General features: G+C 34.1%; 2 protein-coding genes across 7 annotated transcripts in view; both read right to left on the minus strand.

The window, feature by feature from the left end:
* Window positions 1-22,534, minus strand: part of Nca (neurocalcin homolog) — a 510,394-nt gene that overhangs the window by 182,112 nt on the left and 305,748 nt on the right. The gene's annotated exons all lie outside the window — the stretch shown is intronic.
* Window positions 1-22,534, minus strand: part of LOC117222608 (neuronal calcium sensor 2) — a 414,719-nt gene that overhangs the window by 158,574 nt on the left and 233,611 nt on the right. The window contains exons 1-2 of one of the 6 annotated variants that reach the window (XM_033474756.2): window positions 19,422-19,580; window positions 17,739-18,199 (exon numbers count right to left, since the gene is read on the minus strand). The exons of 2 other annotated variants lie outside the window; for them this stretch is intronic. The gene's annotated coding sequence lies outside the window, so the exon portion shown is untranslated. Of the gene's footprint in view, window positions 1-17,738; window positions 18,200-18,738; window positions 19,581-22,534 lie in introns of those variants that run through there. 3 more of the 6 variants (XM_033474677.2, XM_033474428.2, XM_033474514.2) reach the window with 3 other exon arrangements.

The following is a 22,534-nucleotide window of genomic DNA, read 5'->3' on the forward strand; positions in this document are numbered from 1 at the left end:
ATAAAAAGTTAAAAAAAAAGAATAATTGAAATCCGGAGGAAAGTCAAACAAACGAATTCTATTGCTTAATATTGTTGCTCATTGGCTTCACAAACAATATTAGCATATCTAAATAGAAACTGGAAGACTAAGATGTCTGGAAACTGGAAGTATCGGAGTCAAGGGGAGAAAAATAAAAAAAGCAACTCTCTTATAGCATTTGATTGGATAACGGACGGTTGGAAAAGAGAACCTGCGATCTGCCTTCTATCGGCGGACTGACCAATAACATGTTTACCAACTTTCCTTCATCGGAACTCTGACAGCGTCATAAACTTTTTGAACGCTGTTTATCTGTCTGGAACAATGATTGCAACAATTCACTTTTCATTTAATGCAACCGGTAAAAACAGTTTGCCAAGAATTGGAATTTCAAATAACGACGATGTAAGGTTTCATTTCGAAGAACGAATCCAAGTTTTATTTGATATCGACTTTCAGCTACATTTCCACTGAAATAACTTCAAAGACGAGTAAGTACAACAGTATCAAACTCGACATGCATTTCGTAGATTAATAAACAATATCTTGAGATATAGTTTGCATTAATAAAGCTTTTAAATTCATTTTCTTCTAAGCAAAGCGGTTCGATAACAGTTTTATTTTGTTTTATCATTGAAAAGCTTTTCTTGCTTACACTTTGTGAAACACTAAATATTATATATATTTGAATTGTACAAGATGACTTATGTTTGTTAACGAACACAATATGCAAGCGCACAAATCAACGTATCTGTTTCCTGAATATGCATGATTAAGGTATGTTTAATTCACATCGTAACATGGAATTCAATTTCACAGTCGCTTAGTTTCAAAATTCTGCAGTATGAAATTGTATTGCAGAGATAAAGATCTGTCAGTAGAGAAATATTTGTGAAGGGACGAAAGAGACTAGAGGGAAGGAAACTTTGACAGCAAACAAGAAAAGTAAATTCTCTGCACTCCAACTCTTATTTCAAAATTCTACTTTCTTGACAACAGCGCGTCGCGCGATATTACCATGATAAATAATGCATACCAAAAAAGGTTTGATCAAATTCAAGCGAAGGTTAGTGATATTAACGAACATATCCCTCTATAGTTCAGTATAACTTTGAACTCATATATCCATTTATCATGTCTTTTTAATCTGACTCTTTTTTCCCTACGTAATCAAAGACGTTACACATCACGATATTAAACTTTTAATTAAATCAGAGTAAATTCAACATTTTTTAAACTTGTGAATTCGTCGACAATTTATATCTACAGACTGATATTTACTGTTTCGAAGTATATCAATTTTTCTATATATAGAGGGATTCAAAAATTTGAAATGGATTATTTAAATTTTCTTTTAGGATATTACTATAGAAATAAAATATTAATGGAACGAAACATATTAAGATTTACAAGATTAGTAGAAATCGAAATACGCAATTAGAAAAAAAATATGAACTTGAATCGTAACTTGGACGGTTCAATAAAATTTGATTAACCTGAGAAAGATAACCTACGTCGCAGAGGCGCCTGCGAAGACTGTTGATTTTTGTTAATTTTTCATAGAGGTCTAGTGATTTAAGTTTAAAATTACTTAAAATATAAAAAAATATAATATAAATGCATTTTATTTTTACAATAATGCCAAACCTTTAAAATGACTAGATTAACTTAAATAAATATTCATTGTTAGTATAAAATTGACGCCTTAGAAAAGCATGCGCCTCTGAAGCGTATGGTTATCTTTTACGTACGTTGTCATATGGTTATCTTTCTAGGGTTAAGAATAATTTTTCGTTCCAGAGACTTTAAATTTGCAAAATTTCGAATAATAAGTAACATAATGTTTAAAAACTATTATGCAAACGTAACGAATCTCTAAATATACATACCAATAATAGCGGTTAAGGAACGAAACTGCACAGGTATCTTCTTTCACGATCAAGGAAAGTACAATTGCGTGAACATTTAAACATTTAACGAAACGGTTGTACGCAGCAAAATAAAATATAAATAATTCACGGATGACTGTAATCATCAAAGAAATATTATTATGTAGATATAAACTAAAGTTATCCGTAGTCATTGATTGCGAACCATGGTCTGATGCTCCTGACCCCCCGTTGTATGTTCTCTGACATCAAAACATTAATGGCGATCTAGAACACGAAAGACAGAAACGATGCCGGTGGCATTTATACATATTCAAGTATACCGTCTTGGGCACACGTTGTACTTGATACGTCAGCTGTGCTACATAATTGGAAGTTTTATTGCTAGATGAGTCACTTCGGTGTGTCAACTTCATTTTTTTTACTTCGGAAAGAAGATATATTGTAACCTCGTTATCGTACAGCCAATTTTATTCTATTAATAACGTGTTAACGGATTGATACATTTCAAAAAAACATGTTTTATGTGCAGAAATATGTTTTATGTATATATTTGATTTTCTACATATAAATTCTACATATACAGATATTGAATTGAAACAAATTTAAAGAACGTTATTCCGTTAGCGAAATGTTAACGGAATAATAGTTTTTAAACAGCATGTTTTATTTACAGAGATATTTTTTTCATCTATATTTGATTTCCTTCATTTTCACACAGATAATTAAAATTATTATTAAAATGAATTTTAAAAAATGTACATTTTCGATACGTTTATGCACGAAATATTATGCTGCAATTAACCAATCGTTCCTGTAAAAATTATGAGACGGAAGAAACGTCACTGTAACGTTCTGCTTTACCATAACACTGCCAGAACTAACTTCGGAACAAATAAATCGACAGCTAAAAACTATAAGAATAGATACACTCTATTTCCAATCTTGTAAAATCTTCCCGAATCTTATGGTTTCTCTGCTTGAGAGAATTTCAAACACTCTGGGAATTATTGAACCCGTGGTATGAATAGTTACGAGAAGGAATAAATTCGAGCGTTTACTTTTTACGAAGTAAATAAATAAACAGAGTTCGTGTCTCAAACGAGACAAATTCCCGGCCTCGGTTCGCAGGATCTTCCTTTACGTTCGGAAAGAGAGAAACGTTTTCCTAAAATATTAGCGAGATACGTCAACATTGACGTAATTCGTAAAATTTTGTTTCGTTGTTCTCTATTTGTTTCTACTTATCACATTTTCATAATACCAATAAATAGTTACAAAATACAAATAATATCAAGCGGCTTTCGCCACTTTTTTAGCGAAAAGTAAGCTTGTTCGTAAAATTACACCAACGAATGCAGCTTGATCAACTTTTTCAAATTAAATAAATTTTCCATAATAAGAAACACAAAAATGTTAATTGTTGTAGGCTCATATTATCTCACATTTTATTATCGGATAATATTTCAAACTGAAAACTGCGCTATGCATTTTTCAAATTATATAGACTCAGATAGAAAACTTGAAAAGACATCATTTTTAAATTCTTTCATCGTGCAAACTGATTGCAATTTTTAAGAACAAATTTTTAACCATTGTCTAGTAAACTAATCCCTCTAACGTCCAAAAAGAATTTAGATTGTATGATCTAATCATAAAAAAGTTATTCCGTTTTAAAAGATATACGAATACTTTGTGCACCGACTGTAACCGCATTTAGGTGAATGAACGCTTGTATTTTACATTCAGCTCAGGATAAGAGAGACAGCGCAGTATTGAGAATTACGAGGCGCAATAACAACCGCGAGTGTTTACTTGCGACATTTCTTTATGGTCATCTACTATGTTCACCCTTTTAGCGGCTACAGACATTATCCAGATTCCAAATTGTTCAAGGTTAACACACTGCAGGTCACAGATCGAGATTTATTCACGTCCAATGCGTGAAAATCAAGAAATTTTTTAAAAATCCGCTTTTCAAGAAACATTTAATATCTGCAAAACTGACAATGAGATTTTGGTAACAAGCATAAATACATACTCAAAGTAACTTTTACATTGTTACTAATATCCAGACGAAAACATAACAAAACATATTTATATATTTCTATTATTTCTAATTGTAGAAATATACAAACATGATATTTTGTTCAGTTATTATTTAAATATCACTGAAAATGTAAAAGTTAGTATGAGTCTATAATTATTCACACCACTGTATATAATGAGGATTTTTTCCACAGGATTTCAAAGGATTTCATAGAGGGATTCTTCAAAAACGAGATTTAAGAAAAATGAAATTTCTTAAAAAGATATTAATACCTCTTCCGCACGTAGTATGTTATTAAGTTTTGAGACATTTGAGATATTTTGAGACACAATAGCTACTTTACTTAGATCTGTTTATTAATTTATTTTTATTGTTAGACAAAATATTTCATGCATTTCAGAGAAAAATTGACAGACAAGATACGGAAGAATAAAAATAATAGAAAATTTTAAAGCTATCGTCACATTGCTTTCAATTTACTAAATTTATTGACGGAGAGAATATATTTTTATTCGTTTTCCGTTTACTGCAATTTTTATGTTATTTTTACTCTGCATAAAGATACTATAAAAATGAAAAAATCACATTTTCAATGGATAAAATAATTTTTACAGACATAGTTTGTAATAATATCTCTAGATATCGCTCTTCGTTTACAATTTCTGACAGATCAGGTGTATTACTGACTCATTGCTATTGTGCAAGGGGTTGATAAGTATACGAATCTTGTACAATAGTTTAGTGTGTCGCATGAAATGTCGGATAATTTAAAATGACAGAAAGCTTGTTTTCTTTTAACTCAACTAAACTAAAAGTTAGAGACACGTAGAATCAAGTTCATTGATTAAAAACGAGTTAATAAAGAAACCTTGACAAACAGCGAGTCGTACAGTTAAAATAGATAACCTCTGGCGTAAAAGGAGATATTTATCATGTCACTTCCGAGGAAATCAGTTCTTAAATTGAAACAATGCCATTAATTGGTCCGCGTACAATGCAAGTGACATAACATCCCGCGTCTGGTACAGTCATTGTGACCATAAAAATAACCGAGTTATTACGAACGAGCGCTATGGTTGACAATTATTCGTTTAGCCAAACGTGTCGCGGTACGGCGACGTTGAAACACCTAAAATGTTTGAATTATCCATAAAGCGACCCTCAGCGTATCTATGACATCCGAAATAGAGGAAATGCGATTTCAGTTCGATTATCTACGCTCACAGGCAGCAAGCAACTCGTATATAGATCGGAAATAATTACTTTGTATCACATCGGGTTCATTATTTCATGATACTGCTATAACGACATTAATAAGATTTTCAATTTCATGATATTGTCACGTAAGGAAACTGAAATTTGATCAATTTCACAGGACAGAGATGACAAACTGTAAGAAGCTCTTGAAACGAAAATTTTACCGGGTAATAATAGTTTTATTGTAACATTTACCAACAGCATTTCTCGCTGTTTATATCGTTTATTTCATTTGAAAAGATAACAGTACAGAATATTATACAAAAATGACCAGAGGATTACGATTTAAAACTCGGACCGTGACTGTTGTAATCAACATGAAAATGGTCGTTGATGATCATTATTTCGATTCGAATGTTTTTACTCTTAATGTGGACAAAATTTTGTTTTCATTTTACATAATTATTATTGACGAGGGGATAATAACTACTACTCAATCATTTTGAATTAAAGTTTTATGTTTTTACATTGTTTCTCTGAGTATCGGAGTGTTTAATATTATATATATAATAAATGGAATTCGTTACGGAATTTGTAATAACCTGATGTCTAACAAACTTCAATTTAAAACATGCATTTTTTCGAATTTTTGGCGGTTTTTAATTTTTTTTGTAAGAAAAGCTTTTTTAAGAACAGTTTTTTGTTGAAAAATGTAGATTAATATTCACACCTCATTAGGGTAATCTTATGAATGTGGTGAATCGACCGCTTCATTCTGAAATCAACATTTTAAAGCCTCCTGATCTTTTTTTTAACGATTTTGCAAGTAAAAATTCTGAAAAAATTCTGAGATTTCTGCCACATTAGGTAGAAGATTCCTGAATATTTTCACAATTTTCCGTTGAGTAGAACAGAAGAAATAGCGCATCACCTGTTAATCTGATTTCACCCTGTAACTATCCCGGTGGTGGAAGTAAGGGCTTGAAAATTGCCTGAGAGGATTTTAAATCAGAGGATTTCAACCTAAACAAAAGTCAATTTGGTTAGGGGATCATCCGATCATCTTATCTGGCTATGCATTTTAAAACTATGAGAAAATTAACTAAATTTTATAATGTCAAGATATTATTTTGAACTGATTAATTAATTATTAAAGAGAGAATAAATTTTCTATTCGTCTTCTATGAGTTACAATTGATGTTGACAATTTTTACTTTGCAGAGAAATCGGCAGACTAGACATAAGAGTTATCATCGCTTGTAACAGTTATCAAAAAGCAAAAATTTATTTCGATTGATTTTAACAGTTATTACTGAATACAATTGCTTGCAACAGTTACAAATAAATAAAATTTATTTCAGTTGTTTACCACAGTTATCAATAAAGAAAAATGTCTTTGATAACTCGGCTTAGTTATCCAAAAAATTTTATTTCGATTTCATATTATACAGAATGTTTCATATTAGAATATTTTAATTATACGAATATTTTCGCGTTCAATCGTTTCGAATTGGATAACAAACACGTTTTCGTTCCCGATTCTTTCCACCAAAATTTAAAAAATACGGTCTTACGATAACATATAAACGATAATTGCTTTATCAAGCTGTTGTTCAATGAAATCTTGAAACATGGGTATCACGCGATCATGAATAGATTTATAGATTCTATAATATACTGCACAACACGACTACCCTGGACTTAACGATAGTATTGGAATAGTAGCTCGAGGTTGCATTAAAACCCGAGTTTCGTCTCAGGAGGCTTGTTATCGATCTATTCGTACATTTTAATGCAAAAACCAGAAAAGCATTCGTGTGGTCCGAAACGTAAAAAAGTTAAATATAAAAAATCAGGTCAAGCATGGTTTATTTCCATTTGTTTGGAAATTCTCACGAAACGATGTCAACGGGAATATTCCGAACCATATTTGTGTGAAACATTTAAAGGTACGCGCTCTTTCAAGACATTTTAAAGTCTTGGCAGATTGGAGACCATGAATATTGTACAATACCTGTCTGTTATATACGGAATTTGCGTTGCTGTATCGTACAGAATAAATTGGAAATACACGTCTCCAATTTAAATATATTTCACTTTTTTCAATATATTTAATTTCAATTTCCTTTTATTTAAATGATAGCTGTTGAATCAATTACTCTGCAACATTGCACATGCTTTTATTATGGTTTCATAAAGTTATACAAATTTGTTTACCTCGATTTGCTAAAAAATACCATCTGTATATCGCCATGTTTTAGAAACTACTCAATTAATTACTCTGAAACTTTGCACATGCACTGTCATTAAGTTACACACATTTTTTTATTTAGATGTGCTTAAAAATGCAATCTGTATCGAGCAAACCAAAAGGTAAACAAATTTCTATAAATTAATGAAGTTATAATAAAAGTATACGCAAAGTTTCAGATTATTCAACTTAATAATTTTTAGAACAGGTCGGTACAGGTTGTATTTTTGAGAAAATCAAGGCAAACAAAATTTGTGTACCTGAATACAAATATAGTAAAAACGTGTAAGAAACTCCAGATTAAAAAATGTAGTAGTTCTTTTTAATACATGGTCGACATTTTTTGACTAATGAAAGACTTCATTTTATTTCTGCTTAATTTTTGAAGGTCTCCTTTTAGGTTGGATGGGAGAACAAGTAATTCCCAATAATATCTAACTACTTCACAACATTCACGATATATCTGGAGATTACCTGCATGCAGGTGCAGTGCCAACTTCACTTTATTGAACTGCATAAATCAATAAAACCGAAGTAAGAAGTAATAAGTTTGCCGTACGAATGCAAATGTCGAACATTTCGTGGAATATCTTAATGAAGAAAAATGTATTTAAACTCCCAAAAAGTTGATATGTAGTAGTTAACGTTATTAAAAATGTATTCAGAAATTACAGAAAGTATATATAGTTGTGCAAACTTTACTTAAAGGCTCGAGTAAGCTTAAATAAAGAAATCGAGGAATATGTTGCATACACGAGGTGGGGCAATAACTGTGTCCACTTCGAATATTTATATCATTTACAATAACATGGAAAAATGGTATGCACAAATCTTGCAAGATACACATAGGGTCATATTCTGATGCAAACATAATTTGCGTGGGTATATATAACCCTATTATTTACACCGTGCAAATTTCGTATACACCATTTTTCCACATTATTAAAAATAAGAGAAATGTTGCAGGCCGTTATAGTGATTGCACCTTTACCCTATACAATATCACTGGACGTTATACATATGTAGATTGTGGATATTTATGCAAAATAAATATTGTCCTCATTGCTTCCAAGATGCAGAAATTACATAGATATTTATTTCTTTCCTTGGTAGTTTTAATAATATGACATTCATATTTTCAAATTGTTTAAATGTTTTTTTATTTCTATTTTCTATTATTTCCAATATAAAACTTAACAAAATATCGTATTTGTGTATTTCTATTTTCCATTATTTCTAATATAGAAATATACAAATACGATATTTTGTCAAGTTTTTGTTTAAATGTCACTAAAAATGTAAAAGTTATTTTGAGTCTATAATTGCTCACACCACTGTATTATGTGAAACTTATGCAGTGAACTTATATGCTATACAAAATATCCTTGCTCGACGAGAGAAAAGCCCGGAAAATGCCATTAGCCAGAACTGACCAGTCATAGACTGGAATCGACAGAGATGCAAATATCCTGGACGTAAAGGACTTACCATGGCGAAATGTTCTAAATGTAAAATACACATTTGCTTTGTCACGACTAGTAACGGTTTTAAAGCGTTCCGCGTGTCGAATTATAAATGCAGTCAGAAAACATTTAATTACAGGTACGTCAACTGTATTATTCTTCGTGAAATATACTCAGAACCTGTAGCGAAGATGTCACACAATTTTGGTCGCTTGAATTGTTATGCACGAAATATGTAACAACTTGGTTTCATTGACAAATTCCATCGATCTCACATTAAAAGTTCAGGTATTAATTTATTTATTGATGCTGTAAACTAGATGATTTATTTCACTAATACAGGATTGTTACATGCATGCATCTTCGATAATTACTTATTTGCTTATTATTGTTATTTGTTTCCAAATTGTTACTAAACATTGTTTGATGCAATTATAAATCATTCTGAATCCAGCTATATTTATTTCACTAAAGCACGACATTTTATTAAGTAATTTTTCCAGTAAATTCACAATATTGAATTCTGTTTTTAATATTGTGGCTGTAAGAGGAGACTTCGAAGGTGTTTTACAGAAACCAAAGTAGTTGCAGCACTGTGACAAACTAATTTTCTTTTAAAATATTACATCCTTTTTTTATGCACTTCTCTCGCGCAGTGAATTTGACTACATGGATGTCCACTGATAATTGCAGTTTTTATATTTTGATGAAGTAATACGAAAATCAATTTATTCACGTTTTCCACGTAATACTAAATTCGTCCATTTTATGTCGTAAAAAATATCGGTCCAAAAATGTTAATGAGAGCATTTATTATAAGCTTTCTTGTTCGTTTTCGTGAGTAATAAATAGGTTGCAGATTTTATGCATTTACGGCAAAAATGCACTAGTGTTATCTGAACAAAGTGGAAAAATTCAATTAATTTAAGACTACCAACGTACAATTTCCAACTGGTCAAAGTAATCATAAAAAAAAGAAATTCCTAAATGAGTCCTTTCTTGTATGTTTATCCTTTCTTACATACTTACTTTACATAAAAAACCACAGTCCAGTAGTAAACAATTGTGTACGTAAAAGTAGCATTACTTCATTGCTCGATAGTTTTTGGGTCAAACAGTATCCGCAAGTATTACCAAGGTCTCACCAGCGAACGAGGATAATGAAACTACAGGTATTTTCGAACATGTGTAACTTTTCCAATATAGAATTCCGATTATTAAAATTAAAAAACAATACCCTCGTATGTAAACCATTGTTTAAGCGCAAGTATGTAGAGCGTTATAATGAAATAAGAAGTTTCATTTTATGAATTCCTGTAACTTTGTTTATACCATTATTTAAATTTGCAGAATTAAATCTAAAATTTCCAGATGTTACTATACAGCAATAAATAAACGTTTATCGACTGTAAATCGTATCGTATACGGAAAAGGATTATTTGATAATAGTTTTTACGATTAATGTATATAGTATTTACGATAATTTTTACGATTATTGAAATTGCGAACATACATTTACAGAAAATTTATTCAATAAACTTGTTGTAGTCTACACAGATATATTCGACAAATATATGAGGACGTCCCTTAAAACGAAATAGCTTTTCTAAAATTGGACCAAACGATTCGAATTTATTTCAAATGATGGAAAACTTACTTTGTTATAACAATGCATATAAAATTATTTGCAAAAATTGCAATTGAGTGAAATGACAACGAAAACTAGAAAGTCAAGTTTTTCAACGCTTTTATTTGAGCATGAAACGAAAATTGAATCAATGCATTCTTTAGGTCTCGATAACTTACACGCATAATGAAAATTACTGTTTTTGAAGAAACAATTTGTTCAACTTTTTCAACGCGGAAAGCTGTTACAGTTCCACTTGAACTCTTTCCCATTTCTGAAAAAATAAAAATTGTCTGTTTATGCATATGTATATATATGGAACACAAGTTTCAGTGAATTTATAACTGTTTTCTAAGAACAGAAAAGTTAAAAGTCACAAAATAATTGTTACATCTGAATCAATTGAAAATTTTAAGAGCTTCATTCAAGCACTGTTCAAAGTATTGTAATTGATCTATTAATGTGTAATTTACCAGAATTATGTCACTAGACTCTTTTGTTTTTAATTTTACATAAATGTAATCCTATGTAATTACATAGGAGTGTAATGAGTAATGAGTAATTACATAGTGTCCACATATACATATTTGTCCATGACAGTATATTATGATAAAAATCGCTAAAAATCCGAATAAATATGTGTTTCTTATTTTTTTAAAGCGATATAATACAGTCGCTCTTAGTGCTCCGTAAAGCTATTGTTAAAATGAACCAGCGACCAACCATAATCTGTATCGAAGATTCCCAAGTCTGCAAGGATGAACCGTTCGGAATGTCAAGGATGAGCAATGTAACCCCCAATGCGCACGAAGATCCAGCTAAACGAATATTTCCGAATCAGCTCTAGCTCAAGGCTGCACTAAATTCTAATTTACTTCTGCTATTGATTTATTGACAGCATTACGAAACGATCATTCCAGCAGAACGGTTCGCGTTTGCAGCCGACATTAAAACAACAGTCCGAGAGACTCGACTTGACTCGCGCTGCGTGCCGCCCTAAGGAATAACATTGATCAGAATCAGCTGGCAACGACTTAACAAACACCTACAATTCACTTGTAACTGAAATATCGACCCGCCAGCAATTGCCGGTTTATCAAGTAAATACGTATTTTTGGATCGTTACTGCCCTTTCATACGCGAAAACGTGTCATTATGTATAATCACGTGATTATTTGCATAGTAAACGAGCCCGATAAACGCACCTACAGGAAAAATAGTTTCTGGAAACTTTATTGAGCACGAACCGTGTCGGGGACATTTTTTTTATATTAATATTCATGCTGTTTTAGACTGTTTCATGAATAATTTGCTGACGCGACAGAATTTACAATCGGCGTGCTTGCACGACAGCATTGGAAGATGAACACGAAATGTTACAATCGAATTTGTAGAGAGAGATGTTGCAAGAATGTAATAAATTAATTAATTAATGTTCGTATTTTTCGAACTTATTTTGTTTTCATGAATACTTATCATCACTAATGAACAATTTACTATAATGTACAAATAAATTATTGCTCTAATTAAGCAATAGTTAGAGCTCTAATTATTGCTCTAATCTAATACTAAAGTTGAACATTGCGAATAACTTATATTATTGATTTGATCATTTTTGGTGGAAAATTCCTGTCAGGTATAATAACTAGTCTGCGGATCTCGATGAAAAATAAAAATTATCTTCATCAATTGCAACAAACACGAGTCAAACAGAATTGTTTTTCTTCCTTAAATAACTTCATAAATAATATATACACGTCCTTAAATTCTTTTAATAGTCTCATTGTCTTAAATTTTGCCTAACCACTTTTATTATAAATGCGTAGAATTCGCAGTCTAATAATAATGGACATCTGAAGAAGTAGTAACTGTTCTCTTTTCTCGATGAGTGTTGTTCGTCATTTAGCAGTAATGTCGAAATGAAAATTAGAAAGGAAATTGTGCGACAAATCGAAAATTTGATATTCCTTTATTGTCATTCAAAAGGCGGGGCACGCGTTACATCACACACATGAGCGTATCATTGTCATTTTGTTGCAATTATCTGTAAGCAAGTTATTAGAAAAAACTCCTTTTTATTAGAGGAACCGAATAAGACGAAACTACTGAAAGCTCATTCCGATTATACGTCGGATCGATGTATCTATAAAAAGAACACTCCAATATCAAGCAAATTATTTTCGCAACTTCCTTGGGAATACGTTTGCTTTTAGACCTCGGAAGATTTTTTGGAAAGCTAATGGAAATAGTCGATTAAATGCTCCTGTTTGTATGAAATAATATTTCAAGATTTATTTGACATCATAGAAATAAGTATATATATATATCGAAAATAGTTATTTATACTACGATAAAGAAAATTATTAATAGAAATAGTGTATCTTCTTGCGATGCTCAGGAAAAAATTAATCGAGATAGTATTTCATGTGTTTAAATTTCTATTGATTATTTGAGATTCTATTTCTTGTGATTAATATATACGAGAAAAAATAAACCTATAGAAAAATTACAAATACACATTGTTTGGAAGAATAAGCTTTTCTTAAATAATGTATGTAGTCGGAACATTTAACATCTGTTTGATTGTAACAATATACGTATATAAATAACACGTATCTCAAATGCAAACACGAATGTCAAGATATACTCACAGTTGCTTGATCAGCAAAATTTCGTAGAAATAATATTCAAATGTTTCATTTCACGCACGATAAAGGAAATATTTATTTCAACTAAGTACTTCAGATTTATATTGTAAAATATAAATCTAAATATATATATTTTAAATATTTATTACACATTTGTAAAATCAACTAAGTATTTCAACTATTATTTCATTTAATACAGAAAAAGATTACTATTTCAAATGAAGTATATGTTAACACAGTTGAGAAAAATAGCATTTGCAAATATTTGTATATTTTAGTTGTAATACAGTGGTGTGAATAATTACAGATTCAAAGTAACCTTTATATTTTTGGTGATATTTAAACAAAGACAATTTATCATATTCGTATATTTCTATTTTCTATTATTTCTAATATGGAAACATACGTACATGATGTTTCGTTAAGTTTTTGTTTAAATATCACAAAAAATGTAAAAGTTACTTTATATTACGTTTTTATTACTTACTATCATTTTCTTTTAGAGAACGTTAGTAATAATAGATATTTCGTTACGTTATCGTTCAAATATCGCTAAATATGTAGATGTTACTTTATGTCTATAATTGTGCACATCACTGTATGTATTTACAGAGATTGAAACCGCAAATCGATTCCGCCGGAATCATTTTCGCGCGATCATTTTCCGACGTACACCTAAATGAACGTAAGAGATGGTCGAACTCGCCATCCGTGACGCCCCACACTCACTCGGATTAGCTTTACCGATGGAAATGTAATAATCGTCGGAACGAAAATGTGCGGCTACGACGTGAGAGCAAAAATACTACCGCTCTTTTTCCAGTAACTTTAATTTCGAAGAAGTTTTCAGCGCGGGAGTAAGGTGATCCGAGCATGGCAAGGGAATCTGAAATGATGGACGAGAGGAAAATAGCGGACCGTCATGAATTATGCAGTCGCTTCAAATTTTTCGATAACGGTACCGAATATAGAACAGAATCGAATGCAAACCTTTCGAAGCGACTCGTTAAAAAGAAACAACGGATTGTTTTAGTTACTATTTTTGATCCCGCAAGCTGCCTTATGTATATTACTACCATAATATTGCTAGCGGAGTAGTTTTGAAAGTGATCTGCTTCTTGTGTTTGATGATAAACGTTTTTAAAGTGGAGGCATGATTGTTCGTTGTTCGTCGATTGAATGCAAGCAGGGTGATGTGTGCAGTTAATTAAACACCCTCCAGGGGGAATAAACGTTTTTTGTATCATATGAAAAAGTAACTTTATCGTATCATTCTCATGTTAAAAAATTTATACAGTAAATCTACTGTACACCTACACATGTCTTGTAGATGTGATTTTGTTTCTGCTTATAAATTGTTTCCAACTTTACTTGTTTAATTAGCAGTTTAATTAGTAGTTTTAAGATAAATAATACTGCTTGAAATCTATAATTTGTATTTTAAGGAACGTTCAATGAAACTATGATACATTCGTTTGTACAATATCATTCACTGGAGAATTACTCATTGAACATTTTCACTTATTCATTGATCGTTTGACGTATTCCTCGCAATATCTTGTACTCAAAGAAGCTATAACTCTCAAGAGATGTTAGAATTCCGTTCAGAGATGTTTGAATATTAACTCTTTCAAGCGTATATTCGTCGTGAAGAAATGGCAATATCTTGCGTTATGATCAGTATACTCGTCGCGCATGAAAATTTGCTGTTTAAATTACAATTTTAGTGAAAACTAAAATACACCCCTAAAGGGCCTAGCCGATTAAGATAGTCAAAATTGCCCTTAGAGGTTTTTTAATGAGTATTATACCGTTCGATATAGCTGATCAAGAAAAACTCATCTATGCAAAATTTCAACCCTGTAACTTGTCCGTGAAGGTAGTTACAGGGCAAATTAAATTTGGGTGCTTTTCCGCCTAGTTTCCTCCTTCGGTGACTTTTTAAGATTTTGAAAAAAAATGTGGCTTATTTCGGACATCAAGAATTTTTTCAGATTTTTCGGTTGCAAGTTGTGGTTATCGGAAATGGAAAACTAAAAATAATCTGAAAATTGAAGATATCTCGAAAACAAAAATACTAAGCCAACTTGAAATTAATTCTCTGATAAGGTAGTATCGCAAGCAGTGCGCTCAATTTTCCTCAGATTTTTTGCAGAACTGCGACATCGTCAAAAAAGAATGAAAATGTTTGTCGACGTTTTTGCTGTGAGGAAGAAAGTTACTACTTATTGGGTTTATATCGCAAGTATAGATCAAGTACTTTTAAACATTATTACATTGAAACAAGCAATTTTTTAACCTAAAAAATGCGATTTAAGAGAAAAAAAAATTGTGATATGCATATCGCGATATATACCTCAATATTTATGCATGTTTCAACATTCGTCGATTGCCGGAGTGGGTAAGGTGACTGTCTACTGAGAAGAAATAAAACGAACAAGTACAAAAATATAAATAATTATTATGAAAAAATTATATGTAGTGCCTAAGTTAGGTAATATAATCCTGATTTCTTACTTTCTGCGACATATTTAAGGTACACATACTTCCCAAAGAGGTCGCTACAGTTACCTGGTTAAACGATTTTGTTGATTCATTGATTTTTTTGACACTGTTGTCGCAAAATCTTGTAATCAGGAAAAGCTATTTCGATCAAAAAATTACACAATCTGGTCAGCGATGTATGAACATTAACTGTTTTTAATCTTAAGAGCCAGATTGTTTAATTTGCGGTATTTATAAAAAATTTAATCTACCTTGGTCTTTATATGATTTATAATATCATTAAAATGTAAATCCAAGTAATACGATCTGAATGACATTAACAACGAAAAGCAAGTATAAAACGTAAATATTTCTTTCATCGAGTTTTTCATTGTAGACGGCACCGGAAAGATTAGTAGTCAAACAGTACGCTTACGATAATATCATTGAGGGGTTTAAATAACGATTTGCGGATGATCATTCCAACAAACACGTAGTTTAAGTGTATATCCACTGGAGAGGACACCCTAATCTCTCGAGTGTTTCTTGATTACGTCGCATAGTGGTACCTTTTCCCAAATGGTTGGTCACAATTCGTAACTTCGTACGACTTTCATAGAAATCAGTATTGTATTATATTTTCGAGGTTGCTGAATTTAAATATATTATCAAAAATACAAAACTCAAAATGGAAAATCAGACATCGCTGACATTGTTTTTACCTTATTTCTTGTAAATATCAATAATTTTCCAATGTTTGGCAATAATTAGGTATCAAGTAGACTGCAGATTTTATGCATTCCTGATAAAAATATGTAAGTGGAATACAAAACAGTAGAAAGATTAAAATACTTTCAGAATACTGTTACACTATTTTCAACCTATTAAAGCTACTAAGAAAGAAAAAAAACTTTTATTTTACTTTATTTCGTTGTAATTAAGGTGGACAACTTCTATTTTGCATAAAAATCCAGTCACTACTTGATACTTTAAACTTCGATATCTTCAAAATGGGCAGAAAACGGTTATAATTTTTCGATTGAAAATGATAGTTGACTAAATTATCACTAAACTTATCGAGCACAGAAATGATTAATTATTTATTTATTAATGCTTTCAACCAGATAGTTTATTTAGCAGAATTCTTACTCAAAAAATTCTTTCTGAACATTGTTTAAGGAAATTATAAATAATTCTATGTCTTTCTACATCAGGCTCTTAAAACTTTTCACCATTTTTATCATAATGTATGCCTGGATTAAGATATTTGTTGAATCATTTCCTGTCAAAAATCATATCCTGTAAATAGATTGTAGACGATAACGAGTATACTACCTAACCTAAACACTATATACAGATTTTTCACAATAACTATTTAAATTTTTGTATCTGCTCGTTTTACGTCCTCTTGGCCTCCAAATGTTTAAACATGTTAAAGTTTACGAATATATATTAGTTTAAACTAAAATTGCAATTACTACAAAATACTGCCATTTCTGTATGACGAGCATACTCGACAAAGAAACAGGTAATTGGTTATATATAATTATATTATATCGTATATAATTACGAAATAGGAGAATTCGTCAACTTTGACGGTCAATATTATATATATATATATTAGGTTGGAAACTATGAAACGGACGTTTTTGTTTAGTCTGTGTTCAGCTGCGACTGTGTTCATTATAATGTGCGCTCGATATTTTTATTTATAAATTTTAATGGTATTCTTACTCATTTCGTAAAACTTTTTTCGCGCTTGTATCGCATTTTTATTTTATTTTTCTCCGAAACCAGATGGAAACGAAACGCGATTTACATCATTCAACGCCTGTTTCATAGTTTCCAACCTAATATATAAAATGACATTCGAAAATTTCATACGTCAGTTGCTGCTTTGAAATGTATACAACACGTACATACGAGCCTACTACAGCACCGTTTTTGCTGTAACATGCACCGAAAATTGCATTTCGGCCAACTGTCTGGAAACAAGTACCGCCGTGCGACGCCTCGCATTGCATAATAGCCGAGGAATACAGTTTCCGTCGAACGGTCGTCTTCCGTCGCAACGACGAACGAATTGCGAGGCACAGAGCGAATCTTACCGGCTGATCAACGTACGGACTCCAGCGGATGCAGCAAGGCGGACAGTTTCGGACGCAGCTTCGTGGAAATTGCAGGTTCTCCTCGGCTGTATGACTTCGGACGAGGACAAGGACGAAGACGAGGACAAGGACGAACCCACGGCAGGCCACGCCACGCCACGGAAACGGAAAAACTCGCGTCCTCAAACTGGTGCACTCGAGCGTTTAGAGCCGACTGGCCTGGCTAGTCGGTTGGCCTAACAGTCAAATGGACGAGTTCACCGCTTGCGGATTTCTCACCGCTTCAAACTTCTCCAGTTCAAAGACACCGAACTCTTGTCACACCCGCACGACGCCGATTCGTACAACCGCTTTACAACCTTTGTACAGCCGCGCACTTCAACTTCACTCTTCGCACCCTGTCCGTCGCGCTATCCCTCGCGCGCACGCACAATTCGCCGAAGGTCCTGCACCCGCACGTCCTGCGAACGACGAAGAAGAGACCCGATATTACGATGCTCGCACGGCTTTGGGTATGTTCACGGGAGCACGTGACCTGGAAGGACGCACCGAGGGTGCTCGGGACAACAAGAAACAGAGCTTAGAAGTGACTAGAACGTACAAGTATCGCGAATCTCGCGGACAATCGGGGAAGAGAGCAATCGGCAGGGAAAGGATTAAAGAGAATCGCAGCGAATCGCAGCGAATCCTCGTGGAATTTCCAACACGATTACACCGGGGCACTTTGCTTCGACTTTCGCCTGGAAACTCCGGAGCTCAGCAGCTAGGTGTGTTTCGCGGAAACCTCGCTCCAGACTTCTTTAATCTCTCTTGCCGAGTTTTTTCGTCCGCTCTTCCCTCCGAGAGGGATTTCTCGGTTCGTTCACTGGTTCCCGGTGCGGGAGCAGATGTACCAACGCCAATTACCGTCGCGCTCGGACACGCAGCAGTGTGTGTGCTGTCGCCGTGCCGCGTTCTTTAAGCTTCTAAATCGTACTACACCGCGGCTTAGACATTCTACCTGTAAGCTCTTTCTCTTGTCGGTGATCGCCCTTTCTCTCTCTCTCTCTTTCTTTCTCGTGTTCGCTTTCTCTCTCCGGCCCGCTCTCTCGTCAACTCTTCCTCCTTCTCTCAGTTAAGGCCGTTTGCGAAGGAACGTTTATGACGGCACAGCGTCGCCGACGATCGCCCCTAGACCGTCCTATCGCGTCCTGTTTCACCTCTGTCCCTGTCAACGGGCGTGCGTACTCGGCGCTCGCGACACCGTCGAGCAGCACGCACGCGGTACCCTCCCGTCCCTTTTCTGCCTGCGGATTGTTGCCTTTCGCCCTTGCGAGGTGCACCGACAACCGAGTCTGCCTCCACGCGCGCGGAAAGATCGATCACATTGGCAAACGAGAAACTCGAGTCGTAAGAAGTAAGAGAGAAAACAGTGGAGAGAGAGAAAGGGGTAGGGAGGGTGAGGGGGAGAGGGAAGGTTTGCTCGAAAAATGCACGGCGGAGGAGGACCACAGGGGTCGAGTCGAGAAGTCAAGGGGAGAAGGCTAGTTCAAGGGATAGAAAGGGTGGTGAAGGGTGAGAGAGGGAGAGAGGGAAAGAGAGAGAGAGAGAGAAAGAAAGAGGAAGAGGGAGAGAAAGCGAGACGGGAAAAGTAAGAAATGAAGAACACACCCACGCAGACGATTTCGGAGCGATTCGACGAACCTGTACGCAACTCTATCGGGCGCGTGTCTTTCGTATCACGTACGAATGCGGCGGAGCTACTAGCTAGCGCGAGGTAAAAGCGACGAAGCGAGGCTCTCCCCCAAGCTGATCCTGCGTGCTAAACGAGCCGCTACGCTGCCACTCGCTCCCCTCCACCCTCGCTTCGCCAGATCTCGCAGTGTCTGCTTTGCGCTGCTTCCACCGCGTCCACCGCTTCCACCACTGCCGCCGCTACCCACCGCTATTCCATCCTCCATCGCATCCACCACCAACGCTACCTAAACCGTTCTCCGGCTTTCCCCTGTTTTCCTCCTTCCCTCTAGTACACGTCTATACGCCAGCGTCTCACTACACTCGATCTCTTTCTATACTATGCACTTACCGTGTAGTACGCGCGCGTCGACGCGACGCACAGCTGCTGCACGCGTGCTTCCATCGCTATCGCAACCGCACTCGCGATACGCGTGATTTCTTGGCGGGAAATTGGGCAATTGAAAAATACGCTGACAAGGTGATCGCACGGTCGCGGAAATCGTTTTTTAGACGGCAATGGGTTTAAGCTATAATACAGGGCGTCCCAGCATCGATGGTATATAACCGAGGAGGGAGTGACGCTATATAAAAAACAAATCGAAAATAACCAATAAATTTTCTTTAGTTGAGGCATCGTTGTCACGAAAATCGAACAACTATTTATACATATACGTGGAAAATGAATAGACAACAAAATCGGGCGTTAGTTTTTACATAATAAAAAAGTATTGTCAATGTATTGCTTTTCGAAAGTATTGTCACTGAAATGCTTAATTTTATTTTTTCGAACCTGATATCTAATTCCCAGAATGGCTTCGTGAAGGATCGATCCACTGTCTCCAATCTTTCCGTCTACTGTAACTATTTATCCAGTTCTCCATTTTGATTTGAAAAAGGCTTTCGATCCTGTCGACCATTATATTTTTGTCGACAAACTAGCTGGGATTGATATACACGGCTTTTTCCATATCTTACAGGAGGCTCTCAAGTTGTTAGAACAGGTGACAATATTTCTTGAAAAATTTTATTTCTGTCTGGAGTCCCCCAGGATTACCACCTTGATCCATTTATTTATTTATTTTATAAATGATGTCTCAATCGTCATCGAAAACAGCGAGCATTTCCTCAACCATTGATTGCGTAAACTCCAGAAGGACATATCTAACCTAGAGTTTTGGTGTTCCCTTAACGGCACGGAATTTAATATCAGTAAGTGCTCCGTGATTAGATTTTCTCGGAATAGATCTCCAATAACATTTGACTACTCCTTGCAGGACTCGTCACTTCCTACCAAATCCTTAGTACGCGATCTAAGTGTCTGGTTCTCCAATACGTTTTCCTTTGCTTTCCACATTCACTAAACGGTTACTAAAGCTAGTAGAACATTAGGATTTATTTCCAGAAGCTGTAGTGAGTTTAAGAAGTCAGCTACCTTCCGGTACTTATATATTTCACTAGTCGGTTCATTACTAGATTATAATTATAATTTGGGCCACGACTAACAATAAAAAAAAGTAATCGACCGGAGACTATCCAGCATAAAGCATTCCGCTATTTAGCATTTAAAGCGGGAACTCCTATGCCCGTTAGAGATCACGATTACTCCAATATCATGAGTCGCTACCAAATTTTTTTTGGTACACACAGGAGGGTTATGTGTGACTTATGCTTTCTACATAAGATTATCAGTGGTGCTGTAAATAACCTTATTATTTTAGGACACGTCTATTTTAATATTCCGAGGTCGTCAATAAGATCATCATCATTATTTTTGCCAAAATGACCTGTCTCGAGATTCACTAATTCGGACCCTATGAACAGAATTCTTTCCTTAGCAAATTGTCATACCGCTGGGATAAACTTTTTCACCTGCGATCCAAAGGTTCCTGTACGTTCACTAGCCAGACTGATCAACAACTTTCAATTTTACTTTTAGTCTTTTTCCTTTTTCTTTCTTTCTTTTTCGTCATCGTTGATCTGTAACACAATTCTATGTTTCTATTTTTTAATTTTTTGTACTCCAAGGGCCTAGGCCTATTTTTTTTATTAGTAAAATAAATAAATAATATATGAAAAAAGTGAACAAATCGTTCAATGTGTCATTTATACTATTGGGATTATGGCTTGGATTATTTCTCAAATGAATATGATATTAATTCTTTTTCTTAAAAGTTTTATTTTTACTTTTATTTGAGGGAAGGTATATGTACGAAATGACTGAGCGACCAAATTCAACTGAGAGACCGATGACTGAAAATCGTCTGCTTATATGCCCTTTTTGGTGTGGTCTTCTCCACCAATCAAAGACAGTCAGTCATCGCGTTTTACATTGTATACGCGATACTGGGATCACTAACAGTCAGAGCACGATGTGCTCTAACGACACCGGCGATGATACATCGCGGTATCTATAATATACAGTTTACATCACCATCGGTGCGCGCTGACGGAACCGGCGGAAATGTAAACTGATATTTTCGAATCTCAGTCCTAAGTAAACTATAGATTAATTTTTGTCCGAGGCTAAAGTTTCTTTTTCAACATATACAAAAAAAAAAAAAATTTCGTGTTGAGAAAATAATAAGACACTTTTTTGTTGTATACAGATTTAAAAATTGCAGATTTTAATTCGGATTTAATTCACTATACTGTTTTCAGACTTCGTATAATGTTCGGCTGAGATTTTCCCTAACATTTTCGAATTTTTGATAATTATGTCAAACGGACAATGGAATGCACGAAAAGTTTTAACGAGTGAACAGTAATATTCCAATGAATGATATTACATAAACGAATTTCTCATAGCTTCATTGAAATTATCGATTTCAAGTAACGATAGTTACCTCGAACGTATGGGACGTCGTTAGCACTAAACCTATTGAACACTAAAGATGTCTGACATGACATGTGTAGCTTTACAAGGATTACAAGATTAAATATATTTGGACATCTTGCCAGTTCTATTATAATATGTGTTTGCATCAAATAATTTGTTTAACACTAAACCTACCAAGCAATAATACTAACTGGCATGTACTGCTTCACAAAAGTGAGAAGACCGAATTTATTAGGAATTTGTA

The sequence above is a fragment of the Megalopta genalis genome, chromosome 1 (genome assembly GCF_051020955.1).
Source record: "Megalopta genalis isolate 19385.01 chromosome 1, iyMegGena1_principal, whole genome shotgun sequence".
Lineage (NCBI taxonomy): Eukaryota > Metazoa > Arthropoda > Insecta > Hymenoptera > Halictidae > Megalopta > Megalopta genalis.